The sequence below is a fragment of the Dermacentor andersoni genome, chromosome 6 (genome assembly GCF_023375885.2).
Source record: "Dermacentor andersoni chromosome 6, qqDerAnde1_hic_scaffold, whole genome shotgun sequence".
NCBI classification, from domain to species: Eukaryota; Metazoa; Arthropoda; class Arachnida; order Ixodida; family Ixodidae; genus Dermacentor; species Dermacentor andersoni.
This window is the reverse complement of record NC_092819.1, coordinates 112696596-112709416: the sequence shown is the minus strand read 5'-3', so window position 1 is coordinate 112709416 and position 12821 is coordinate 112696596.

Below are 12821 nucleotides of genomic sequence, written 5' to 3'. Positions count from 1 at the left end.
AAATCTTCGACTGTGTCTTTCTAGATGCCGTTCACGTACCGCTGGGCAGTGAGCACGTGGTCAAAAAATATGGGGCCCATTATTCTTCCGTCAAAGATACCGCACCACACACTGAATGACCATTGGTACTGGTGTCTGGTCTGCACTACCCAATGCGGGTTCGTATCGCTCGAGTAATGCGCATTATGGATGTTGACTTGAGAATTTATAGAGAAGGTTGCCTGATCTGTCCAGAGCACGTTCTCAACAAAATCCGGTATTTCGTCACTGTTCACAAGGATCTAATTTGAAAAATCAAGCCGCCATTGAAAGTTTCTTTCTTGCCACTTTTGATGCAGTTGGAGGTGATGCGGGTGCATTTCAGCCTTCCTAATAACTCTCGACACTGAAGACTTTGAAATGTCGACCTGACCACTCACATCACGCACGCTGGAATGAGGATTTGCAGTCGTGAAAGCCAAAGTGTCTCCTTCAGCCTCGTCACTGATGGTCCCATTTCTGTGCTACGTCTTCTTGAAGCTACCTGTTTCTTTCAGCATCAAGTAACTGCTCATAATTGTGTTCGCGCTAGGTTTTCCCCCCCCGTTGCCAATTTCGGTATACCTCGGCAGCTTTCCTCTTGTCGCCCCGTGCCGCTCCCAAGGCTAAAACCATGTTGGCCTTCTGTTCGCTTGACTACGGCATGCTTTAGGCACTGCAAACCAATTCTTCGAAACGGTTGCGCAGCACCACAGTAATAGACAGTGGAGCTCACACGCGTCTAGCCACTGGCACAGCTTGGAAGAAAAACGGCGTTGTCAGAAATGATGCTCTCTTTCGCACAGGTTCCAGATGTATGATGCATGTTTTGTGTGTATTTTTTCTATTCCGCATCGACTTGAACGCCGGGAAAGAAAGTTGTTCTTGCGATATCGGAATAAACGGCTGATGACGGCGCGTTATTCGGCAACAGGCGCGAGCCGCTGCGGGCGAAGCGCTTTTTCGGGGCGCCGTCGCCAGCCGCTGCCGGTAATGTCAGAGCCAAGCAAAGGTTCAAGCCCTTTCCAGATATTGAAGGCGCGGCGCTGGCGATGTTTTTGCAAATCACTCATGAGAGCGCTGTAATCGCGGTGCATTCGGGCGCAGCGCGCTGTCACGTGGTATATTTTTAAACTCCGCGGGCTTTCTTTTTGCCCCAATAAAAACGGACACGCTAAGTCTATTGCATTGGAAGTACCTCGGTTGGGCAATATTTGTAAAGCACCACAACTTTTCTATTGACGCCTGAACGTTTCAAGCTATATTTAAACATTTCATTAATTTATCTCGGCTAACTAATCAAAGACGAGCAAGAAAATTTTACTGTAAGTTTAGATAAGCACTAAACACATTCATGCGATTTTCGTTCTGAAGAATGAATAGGTTTTTTCAAAATCTTGGTCCAAGTTAGCTGGGACACCCCGTAAAATAGAAGTATCCGGCAACGGAAGCGTCCCGTGGCCCATTACTTTCCGCAAAAGAAGTAACGAAATGTAACTTTCACCATGCGACAATTCGCTCCATCGCAACAGTCTTCTTTATTTTGTGGGGCGGGGGCACCAAAATTTAAAAAAAAACGCGAAGGAAAGCATGTTGGCCACAATCGAATGCCTACATTGGGAATCTGATGTGGCTACCGAAGGGATGCCGAAGAAAACGGGGGACGCTTGGTCCACAGAGAACCAACCATACCCATACTGCTCGGTATCCTACACCGGCGAGGCGAGACTTTGAGGAGAGGTTGCGCTCAAGCCAACGCGTTGTAATCCGTTGAGTCCCCGCAATGATGGCGGTTAGTGACAATACATTGTTTCTTTTTTTCGTCTGCTAGCTAGAAAGCGTCCAAAACTCTGTAAGGCGAAAATACACTGCGCCAGAGAAAAACGAACGCGCATCGAAGTGTGCCGCGCAGTGGTCGGGGCGACGCGAGAAAAACGCATCAGCTCTGGATGGTTCCGGCAGCCCGCTGGTAGCGAGAACAAAAAAAAAATTTACGAGGATCAACGTGTGCTCGCGAATAAAAGTCAAAGGGGAAAAATAAATTACAACATATTTACCTTCGCTGGCTTTAGTGTCTTGAGATAGTTGCTTAGGCGCAGGTGAAAAAAAAATTTTCATATTCTTTTCATTGACGTGACAGCACAAATGAACCACCACAACGCTTCGTCTCATCAGACGTTGCTGCACACTTTGTCAACTTGTCTAATAGGGTGTTAATTTGGCTTGTCGCATGGTATGGTCCGGTGTACGACTTTAGAAAAGTCAATGCACCTTTGGCGTTAAATGGTTAAAACAACATTAAGCCCACAATGTTCCGTAATTGAAAATCTAAAGCACGACTTTGGAAATGTCAATGCACCTTTCGCATCAAAAGTTTATGAGAACTTTGTACCCATAAACTTTCGGAATTAAAATCCATGCGCTCCATAGATTCCGCGGCCTCCGCGAAATGCCGCGACGAGCCCGGTCGCCATCAAAACGCCCTCGAAAGTGTGCTCGGATAGGGCTCCTTGCGATGCAATATATGGCTCCCGGTGCATGGGCGTTGCCGCGAAATGCAGCCCGATTTCACAATGTTCACGCTGAAATGTCTTTTCGACCATGAAAAGGACATTCTAGACAAAATCCAGCATGATTTCTAGTGACGGGGGTTGTTTTGATCGGCGGCGCATCACAGCACGACAAAAATTCGGGAGGAGGGCGGTGGCTGGAACCCCATAAGATTCCTTCCCCCGGCTACGCCCCTGGTAGGAGAGCCAATTAGTGTGCAACGTTCGGTACGCCAAGGTTGCCCACTCATCCCTCTCCTATTATGTGAGTATATTGAAACGCTGGGCCGCTCCATATTGCACCGTGATGCCATTCAGGGTTTCCGCCTGCACGCGTGAGAAGTTAAACTCTTGGTGTATGCAGATGACGGGGCTCTTTTCTGTGACAACAAAAAAAGCGTCATTGAAACAGTTACTAGTGGTTAAAAATTAGTGACATTTTTTGAAGTCCTGTGAATTGGGGAAAGTTCATGGGGTTTTAATGGCACGGAGAATGGCCTTCAACCGCAGACCCTATTGCAAACATTAGGTGGGAAGCTGCTCCGATAAGATATCTTGGTGTGCCGCTTGAATTCTACAAAAATAGTGATCAGTACTGGCAACAACATGTAAAATATATGCGTGAAGCCTGTTAAATATATGCGTGAATTTCGCGATGCATCTTGAAAAGATATCTTACATCACTTATTAAATTTGACAGAGCAAAAGTGTAGACTATCGCAATGAATTTTCTACGATAGCTATAAATCCGTGGCTTGAATAAACAGCGTCGTTAATTTGTTTTCGAATATTACATGCACGTTAAGTTGCGCTTCTTTGGAGATTTTTCTTTCTTGCACAGAAACCAATAAACCTTGAATATGTTGCGGACTTTGTATCCTTACTGCACCTGTATTAACATTTCCTTTGAAAGGTAATTAGCTCTATAGCTAGTAAAAAAAAAAAATATTCGCTTGCTTCAGTGGCACACTGACAACGTACCTACCTACACCGCCATGTAAAGCTCGTGCAACAATACTAAATGCAGGCAAACAGCTTGTTCTTGTGGTTATAAAACAGTAGAAAACGACACGTTAAAGAAAAGTAAATCAAAACTGTGCAGTGAAGTCAGCCACTTCCACCCCTTCCTGTGAAACTTTGAATCTCTTAAGTACAAGCAGTTATTGCACGTTCACAGCTGATCAAGTGTGCAGAAACATTCATGCCTTACATGTTTCTAATAAGCTTGTGATCAGATATATTAGTGTGTAAACCCATAGAATGATATCCGCTGTGATTACTATGTTTATAAGTAATGAAATACCATGCTACTTGCAAGAACATATCACCCGGAGATTTTAGAACAAATTTCTGCATTTCAACTATACACAATATGTGGTTTATTCAAAAAAGGACAACAAACTGCTTTTTTGCAATGACGCACTTATTGCAAGTTTTACCTACATACAGGCAAGAAAAAAAAAACATCTGCAGACAAATTGTTCAATTTATTCACCTGCCACTGTGGCTATAGCGTTCTGCCGCTAACACAAGGCGAGGGGCTGAATTAGCCAGCCATGGAAGTCGCATTTCGATGGAAGTCATAGGTAAAAAAAGCTCTTGCACTTAGATTTAGTTCATCATCTTTTCTTAAACAATTATACTTCCAAATAATATTGCATAGGGGGGGGGGGGGGGGGGGGGCATGCTTATGCGTAATCTAACACCAATCGAACGCCAATGCCACAATTGTAAAGGAACCACGTTTCGTGATAATTCAAGTGTGTAAACATTCATTGCATCAATATGTATTGTTCAACAGCACTGAACAAATAAGCATAATCAGGTATAGCAAGTACTCTGTCAGGAAGCTGGTTCTACAGATGCATAAATGTCAAGATATGAATGCTGATACTACGTCGCACACATAGCACAAAGAAAACCTTTTTCAAGAGCTGTACCTTCTGGCAGATATGAGTGGGCCATAAGCAGTAGAAACTTTATTGCACGGCATTGTGTAATACCGCTTATGAAAGAATGAAAAGAGTGAAGAGGCTTTTAACTTGAGTACCTCATGCTACTCTCATAAGAGGAACGATGAGCAAAAAATTTCTGGTAGAGCGCTTAAGTTAAACACTAAGTTTTTGAAAGACAGAAAATTCCAGGTGAAAGTTGGAGGTACATTTCGCCCACCCACACCAACAACACAGGCATACTACAAGTACTACAGCCTATCGTGTACTACAGTCTATGGGAATATACAGAAATCAAGAATGATGCGACAAGCTCTCAACAACACTGCAGACTTTCTTGGCCAGTCTGGCCTCTCGCTTTCTGATAAATCGGCTTTCATCGACGTAGGAAGAAAGACTAGAATCAAGAACTACCCCAGATTGCACATTGTGCTCCAGATAGCTGAAGAAATATACCCGCAAGTCAACATACACAAATCCTCAGCTAGTGTAAGGCCATGACGGCAGAGACGTGGGGGAAGCAATTATGCCATGCCTGGACGCAAATTCTACACCTGGTGAAAAGAATAATATTGAAATCATGAGGGGCGGACAAGTGGATCCTACTGAAAATCGCAGATGCTGTGCTTGTGCCAAAAGCATTGTACGGTATGGATTACCATCAGCGCACAAAAAAGACAACTCACTGAATACAGGCATCGGGTAATAAAAGGTCTTTCCGACTTTACCACGCTTGAAGACCTCTATGAGAAAGAGCAAACGAACAAGCATCTAGGCAGAGTAGAGTTGCAGCCTGCAGCACAAATTCTTTGCCTCAAGAGCTCAGAACCTCGCCACCAGATAATATACCAGCTAGCATATGAGATGCAAAGACGACTACCCCTCCCTTCAGAAACAACCTCGGGAGCACCTGCACTTGTAACCCAACCGGCCCATACCATCCAATATGGGGGCAAACAATTAGGCCAGGAGAATGTAAGCAACTGCCAAACACGCAGAGGAGGTTGCTAATCGTGAAGATGCAAGCAAAAATCAAGCACATATATTACACTGATGTGGCAACAGCTGTGTATACTACCTATCGCTAAACCCCATGTATGTTAGTACCATTTCAGGTCATCCTACACCCAGAAAAGCTGAACTGAAAGCAATCAAAGCACAACTTGTAGTGCAAATTACATCCTGCACAACACCCTGCACACCTGCATGGATTCACCAGAAACTGTCTGGTCCTTCACATCACATGAGATTGTCAGGAAAATCAGGAGATTGACACGCGACTTGAAAGCACATGGCCAAGAATTAAATTACAGGACACATGGCCATGCAGATATTCCAGGACACAAGCGGGCTTATAAGCCCGACATAAGAACTGAAAGCTGGACGAGTTGGTGTGTATTCATTCTTAACTAAAGTGCAATAGATAGACAACAGACAAGAACGAAGCACTCTATGTGTTCACTTCTTTCTTGCCCATCGTATTTCTGTTGCACTATAGTTAATGAATTCATGAGGCTGCACAGGAGAAGAATCATACCTTGGCCCAAGGGCCTGATTTCACATCCAAATCCATGCGTGCGCACGCACACAAACACAAACACAAATGTTGCAAGGGTGCATAGCATGAAACAGTATCAACAGGATGACACTAGATAGATGAGGGCTGACTTTCAAAAAGATTCATTTTATGAATGTGGCAAGTTATACAAATTACCAGAAAAAAAGACATCTTTGAAGGCTAGATAAAAATTGGTGCTTGACGCAGCCAAACATAAATAAAAATGCTACAGAAAGAAAATACAGAAAAATTCCAAGTGCAGGAAAAAAATCATTACAATTGCCGATCCTGCATTCCAGCACCTCTCAAGAAACACTTTGCTTATTCCAATAGACAGACTGACAGCTTGCTTATGCAAGCACACTCTTCGAGTTCTACGCCATTGGAAAAAAAAAGTTTCTTGGAAAGTATCCACATGCGTACTTGGTGATCACAATGTTCTTTCCCTGGACTTCTATATTTATATGTATTTTCTCCCTTTCCCATTTTTATGCTTGGTTTCATCAAGTACTAGTTTTATCAAGTTTTATTGCTGTACTACTTTCTGGTAACCTTTATAAATCACTGCTTTTTCACAATAAACCTTTTAATTAGAAGTTAGCGTACCCTGCTCTTGCAGCTTTACACTATACATTCTTGCTACATAGATAAAATAAAAGATTTTATAACGTACACAGAAGCATCATAACAGCCAATAAAGTGACTTGGTGCAGTCTGAAAAAATAAAGAATAGCCTAGCTGCAAACGGCACCAGAGAACACATAAGACGAACGAGAAAGCCGAGATGATCTAACAACCAAAAGTTTAATGTAGACACTGAGAAAATTCGGGCTGATAACCAATAAACCGAACATACACAAAAAAGAGAAGCAAATATTATTGTGTGTTTCCTCACAGGAAATGCATCCATTTCTAACGGAGGTCATGCTGAGAAGATTCTCCCAGCATTTTTAGATATACAGCTTTTCTCTAGGCAGCCGATCTGCACAGAATGCTAGCTTCGTCCTCTGCAATGCATGCTCAGATGTCGAGAGTGCATTGTAGAGGAAGAAGCTAGCATTCTGTGGAGATCGGCTGCCTAGAGAATTTATGGAAGCTGTAGATGCAAAGACACTGGGAGAATCTTGTGTCAGCATGGCCTCTGTTACACTTTCAGAGATAAATGCGTTTCCTGTTGGGATCTGTATGGACACACATGAGATTTTGCTTTTGGTTTTTGCTTAAATTCGATTTATTGCTTGTCGGCCAGCATTTCGTCAGCATGTTCAATAAACTATCATTTGTTATTACGCCTCATGAGTGTCTTGGTCTCTAGCAGAAAGGTGTTCATTCTTTTTACAGTGAAGCTGTATATGCCTAGGCGAAACACTCGTGATCCGTCCACAAAAACCCTAGTGTAGGGGGGTATGAGCCACTGTTTAGGGGGTGTGAGCCATTATTTGTCTTACGTGATGGACGGAGAATTTTCTTGTTGGGTAGACATAGAAATGCTTATGCATTTAAAACATACATTTATCTACGCATTATTGCAAGGAAGGAACACAGAGTGGGACGGGGTTAAGACAAGATCATGATATCATAATTATCTCGCAGCAAAGGTGTGGTGGGCCATTGGCTACACCAATAAACGTCGTTTCTCTCTCGCAGCAGAGCTTCAGTCTCTCCGACTTTCCAATAGGTTCCTAAATGTGTCCCTGTATATAATTAAATGAAATGTGCAGCCCCGGTGTGTCACTTGGTAACTACAGTGCATAACCGAGTCATAAATACTATGAATAACCCATTACAAAACACAAATGCGTAACATAATTCAGAAAGACTTTGATGGACCCGCTGGATTCACACAGGGAACCACTTATTGCACTTTCCACGATGGGGATCTTGAGAAGCGCGATGTGTGGCATTCCAAATAAACAATGCGACAAACCCAAGCCAAACGTATGCGTATCCTCATTAAGAAACACAGACATAACCAATATTATAAAAGGACTTGAATAAACCGTAGGAATTAACGAAGTGATAAACACTGGGGCGCTCATTTCAGCTTCGCTGGTTTACCATCTGCACAGGGTGCATCGTCAGTCATTTTTTCTGTTATTGTTTGTTAAGTATTGTATAATGTTGTGTCAGTAAAACACGTTGAGCTAGTTGGTGCATTGTATTGGTGCTGCTTTTCTTGTTGGTTTTTTTCTTAATGTTGTACCCTTCTTCCCTTCGTAACTATTTTTTATTCCCTTCTCACCTAATACCCCAACCTTGCAGCCTGCGGGGTATATAACTAAGTAATTACATAAGCACATGTCATTCATTCATCTGCATACACCTCGCACCATTCCGTGCTCAACCAATGTCACTGTGTTGATGTCTCCCAGTCTCCATCTACATTAACTGCCGTTTGCATTTCGGTATGGTTTGTGAACAGTGTAGTGCATAAACATTACATGGCATTAAGGTTGTGACCTATGCGGTGCATACGCAAACCTTGTAAAAGATGACATGTTGGATTGTTAAAATAAGACAAATTGTGTATATCGCGGTTACATTAACAGCATTTAATTGAGCCCTTGAAAAAACTTCACTTCGCATAGATTAAAAATTAAGTTATGGGATTTTACGTGCCAAAACCACTTTCTGATCATGAGGCACGCCGTAGTGGAGGACTCCGGAAAGCTCGACCCCCTGGGGTTCTTTAACGTGCACCTAAATGTGATTACACGGGTGTTTTCGCCCCCATTGAAATGCGGCCGCCGTGGCTGGAATTCGATCCCGCGACCTTGTGCTCAGCAGCTCAACATCATAGCCACTGAGCAACCACGGCGGGTTTCGCATAGATTCCAACACGTGCACTGTATCCGCAAGCTTCTTTTTTTCTTATCAATGTGGTTGTTACTGCATGGCCACATTGTAAATTTGAAAGCAAAGTTCAATAAATTCGTTTGTTGCAATATAAAAATATGCGTAGATCACTGCGATTGCAACACCAGAACTTGATACAAACATGAGCACTATAGAATGCAGACAAATGCTCAGGACAAACTCCAGAATGTTTGCACCCTGATACTTATGAAAGTGAACAGTTTCATTCCATGGCTGTCAATGAGAGGGAGAAAGAAAACTTAATTGTGTTTGTGGAACAAAAACGCATTGATAAGCTTAGAGATATAGTCATTGCTTAACACTTCCGAAATGAATAATTATAGCTTGCTATCGACATTGAAGTAGCCTTTCGACAGCAAGAAAAGGAATCAGTTTCTCCAGCTCTGAAAATTGAATTGCAGGCAATGCAAGCAGGCATAAAATTCTGTCAATATAATCTGTTTAGGAATACCAAATCGGAATAAACATTGAGACTTTCATTTGTACTTCCTCTGGCTGAGCAATCTAGTTTGAAATTACTCCCATAAGCATGTCGTAACAATGTTGATCTAATACAGGTTAAATGCATGACTAACTTAACAAATCTGGATTATTTATATAAATTACAGTGAAGAAACTACAATATCTAATAGCATTAATAATGTAATAATAATATTTATTTCCACAAAACAGGCTAACCGTGAGCGGCGTGCGAGGGTGAGCAGAAAGCTGAAAAACTACGGCAAGTGCGCCTGCTGTGGGCCTACGATCCTGCATTATGGATAGCACGTATTGATATGCTCTTCTTGTTTGGAGTTCCGCGTATACTACCAGCGCGAGACACAGGACAACAAAGTGGACGAGAAGCGTGTCTTTTAGAATGCTATGTTGCAACGTACAGGTTTCTACAAAAGTGATGGTAACTTCTCAAAACATTTGATGCGTTGGCTTTTGCGCCTCTAGAGATATTTAGACAGGGCTCCCATACATATATTCACAGCGCACGCACGGCGATGCATGAATAAGGCTAGCGCTAAGGCTGAATTTCACAACACAATTTTCATTCCACGTCCAGTAATCACACAGATCATTTGCGGCTTCGTTCAGGGGCACACACGGGCTTTCAGGTTGGTGTTTGTTGTTGCGTTTTGCGCAAGAATATGGCTAGGAGCAAGCAGCTCATATGCGCAATCACGAGCAATGTGCACACATCATTTCTCCAGAATCTGACGCCGAGCACGGGTAGCGCGAAGATCTTGTTGGGCTGACACGACGACTTCGTGGCAGCCGAATTCCGAATACTGCATATGCGGTGAGGGCAGCTATATGAACTTGTCGACAGGTCATCTTGTAGATTGTTGTAGCGCAGGCAGAACGAAACTGTCATAGAAGGCAGATGAGTCCACACACGGCGCTGAACCATCTGCGGGCAGCTGTTTACATGCGCCATGCCGCACTGAACTGCAGAAACCGCCGTTGCGCACTCCACAACAAATCTTAACACGTTTTTCAATTACTAAACGTGCATAATATTAGCTTCTAGTCAAGAAAAGTCAATAATATTATATTGTAAACGTTTTATTCATTACAATAAAAGAATTATGCAGCGTGTGCCATGAAACCTGGCAGTAAGCAACCCTGGGCGTCGCACCAGTCGCATTGTTGAAATCGCAGTCATGTGAAATGGGCCCTCTAAAAATCGCATTGCAACGCGTGCGACTGCACCGATTTTCGTCGTTCCAGTAGCAGCATGTGAAACAGCCTTGAGAAGGTGCACATGTGGAAAGAGGCTAATCTGTCCATCTTCGCCAATTCGTTCTTTATCAGTAAGATTTGGTGTGCGAAGCAAGTGTGATGCTGTTATAGGCTAAACATCTAGAACTTTCATCGCATATTTACAATATTTGTGTGGGCATCGAGTTGGGAGCGGTGCAGGTTCCGGAGCGTGAAAGATGGGGGAGCAGGTATTAGACACCTCTTCGTGTGTTAGCTCGCAAAGGGATTTATATTTTTTCGGGCTGACAGGGACTCTTTCTTGCGCACTATATGTCAAGTGAGAATGAGTAAAGCACTACCAGATTTTATTGTTGCCACACACAGCACTTCTGGAACCGCTGCGGGCTTCTTAAGGAGGTTGTCTCCACTGTGCGCTTCTTAAGTGTACGTTTTTCAAAAGAATATCTGAGTTCTGTCCAACAGAAAACACTGTCTAGGAATCTGTGCGATACTGAATTTCCCGTGCCTTTATATAAATACCTCTACAGTGGTAGCCATGGCCAGAATTTCCTAAAAAAAGGTGAGGAGTAGGCAAGCTTCCCGAGGGGTTAAAACTGTCTTTTTCAATGTTGAAACTTGAACGCTATCAGTAAAGAGAGTTTTGGAGGAAAACAGTTCCTTTTTCGTAACTTGAGGAAGTCATTGTTTAATTTGTAAACAGCCCGAGACCATACATCATCTTTTCCTGCATTGTTGAGGAGTATATTTTCGGATGTTTTACAAAGGACAGTTAAAAAATAACTTCCGCTAGATCGCCACGGCACCAGGTATCTAGTGTCAGAAAACGATGATGATGGTCTTCCTTTTGATCTAGTAATGCTCGTTGGCCTTCATAGCCTTTTGCGCGCCAGAATGGCTGGGTATTACTTTGACACAGAAGCTCGACCGGCGCGAATGTACTTACAAGAAAGTATAAACGCTTATGTGGAGGCGAAAAAAGTGCGACAATGCCTTCCAGAATTGCTGTCGAGGTTAGAAGCCTTGATAAAGCTAAGAGAATTTGGATGTGATTGCAATCATGCTTGTTAGTAGATGTTACGTATTTAACATGCGTGTTCTCTTAACTCCGGTGTTGATAACAAGTGAGCTTGCAAATGAGCCAACAAAGAAAGAACGAAGCCTGAAGTGGCGTTATGGTGAAGTGCTGGGCTTGGGATCTCTTGGTCAGATTATCAAATCCTCGTCCAAACCTTTTTATTTTTACTTGTTTTTCCCTTGTATTTCTATTGCAGTAAAACGTTCTCTGTTGCTTTCTGTATGCAAAAAAGCATATATGCGGTGGCCAGGCATCGTGTATCTTATGCTCTAGAGCTGCTTTTCGCACCAGCCCCTAGCGCCTCCCAGCATGCCCCGCCTGCCCAGCGCCCCAGCATCCAGCACGCGTCACTGGGCCCATAAACCGACGTGGCACTGGACACTGGATACTGGGTTTTGGATTATTCAAAAGAATTTGGAATTGGGCGTCTATTCAATAAAGATAATAATTCCTGATTTCTATGTGCTCGATGCGCTCGATTGCGCGCATCGTGCACCTGCGGCTACAGGAACCGGAAGTAATTTGCCTTGTCCAGGAAATTAGCGCTTCGCTACTGTGCAGTGGCCTTTCGACAGCACGGGATGCCTGCATTTTTTTTTTGTTCCCTTGAAACACCTGCGTGTTGGGCAGTAAACTACCCAAGAAGCGGGAGAAGTCTTTCGGCAACACGTCTAGAATTGCCCATTGGTGCGCTGACAGCGTCGCTAACGGGAGTGACATGCGCTGGAAGCACTGGCGATTGAGGAAGCTCTTTGTGCATGAAGAAAATATCGCATGCGGATTAAGATAATCGTAAAAGCGCTTACGAGACATGAACTGGCAGTATACCCTAAAACGCGGAAGCCACTGAGAAATAATTACGGCAGAACTCATCTCACGATGACTGACGACGGCAATGCGATTGTCATTGGAGGATTGTAGCGACGCACCGTACTCCTGCAGCGGCTTGATTTAAAATTTGTAGTGGCCATTCTGAGACTTCGGTTGAGTCGGCTAAATGCAGTATACACCAGTATCATGCCAATTTCCTGTGTTACTCACTTTCTATAGTGCCCCATGAGCATGGCGGCATGAGG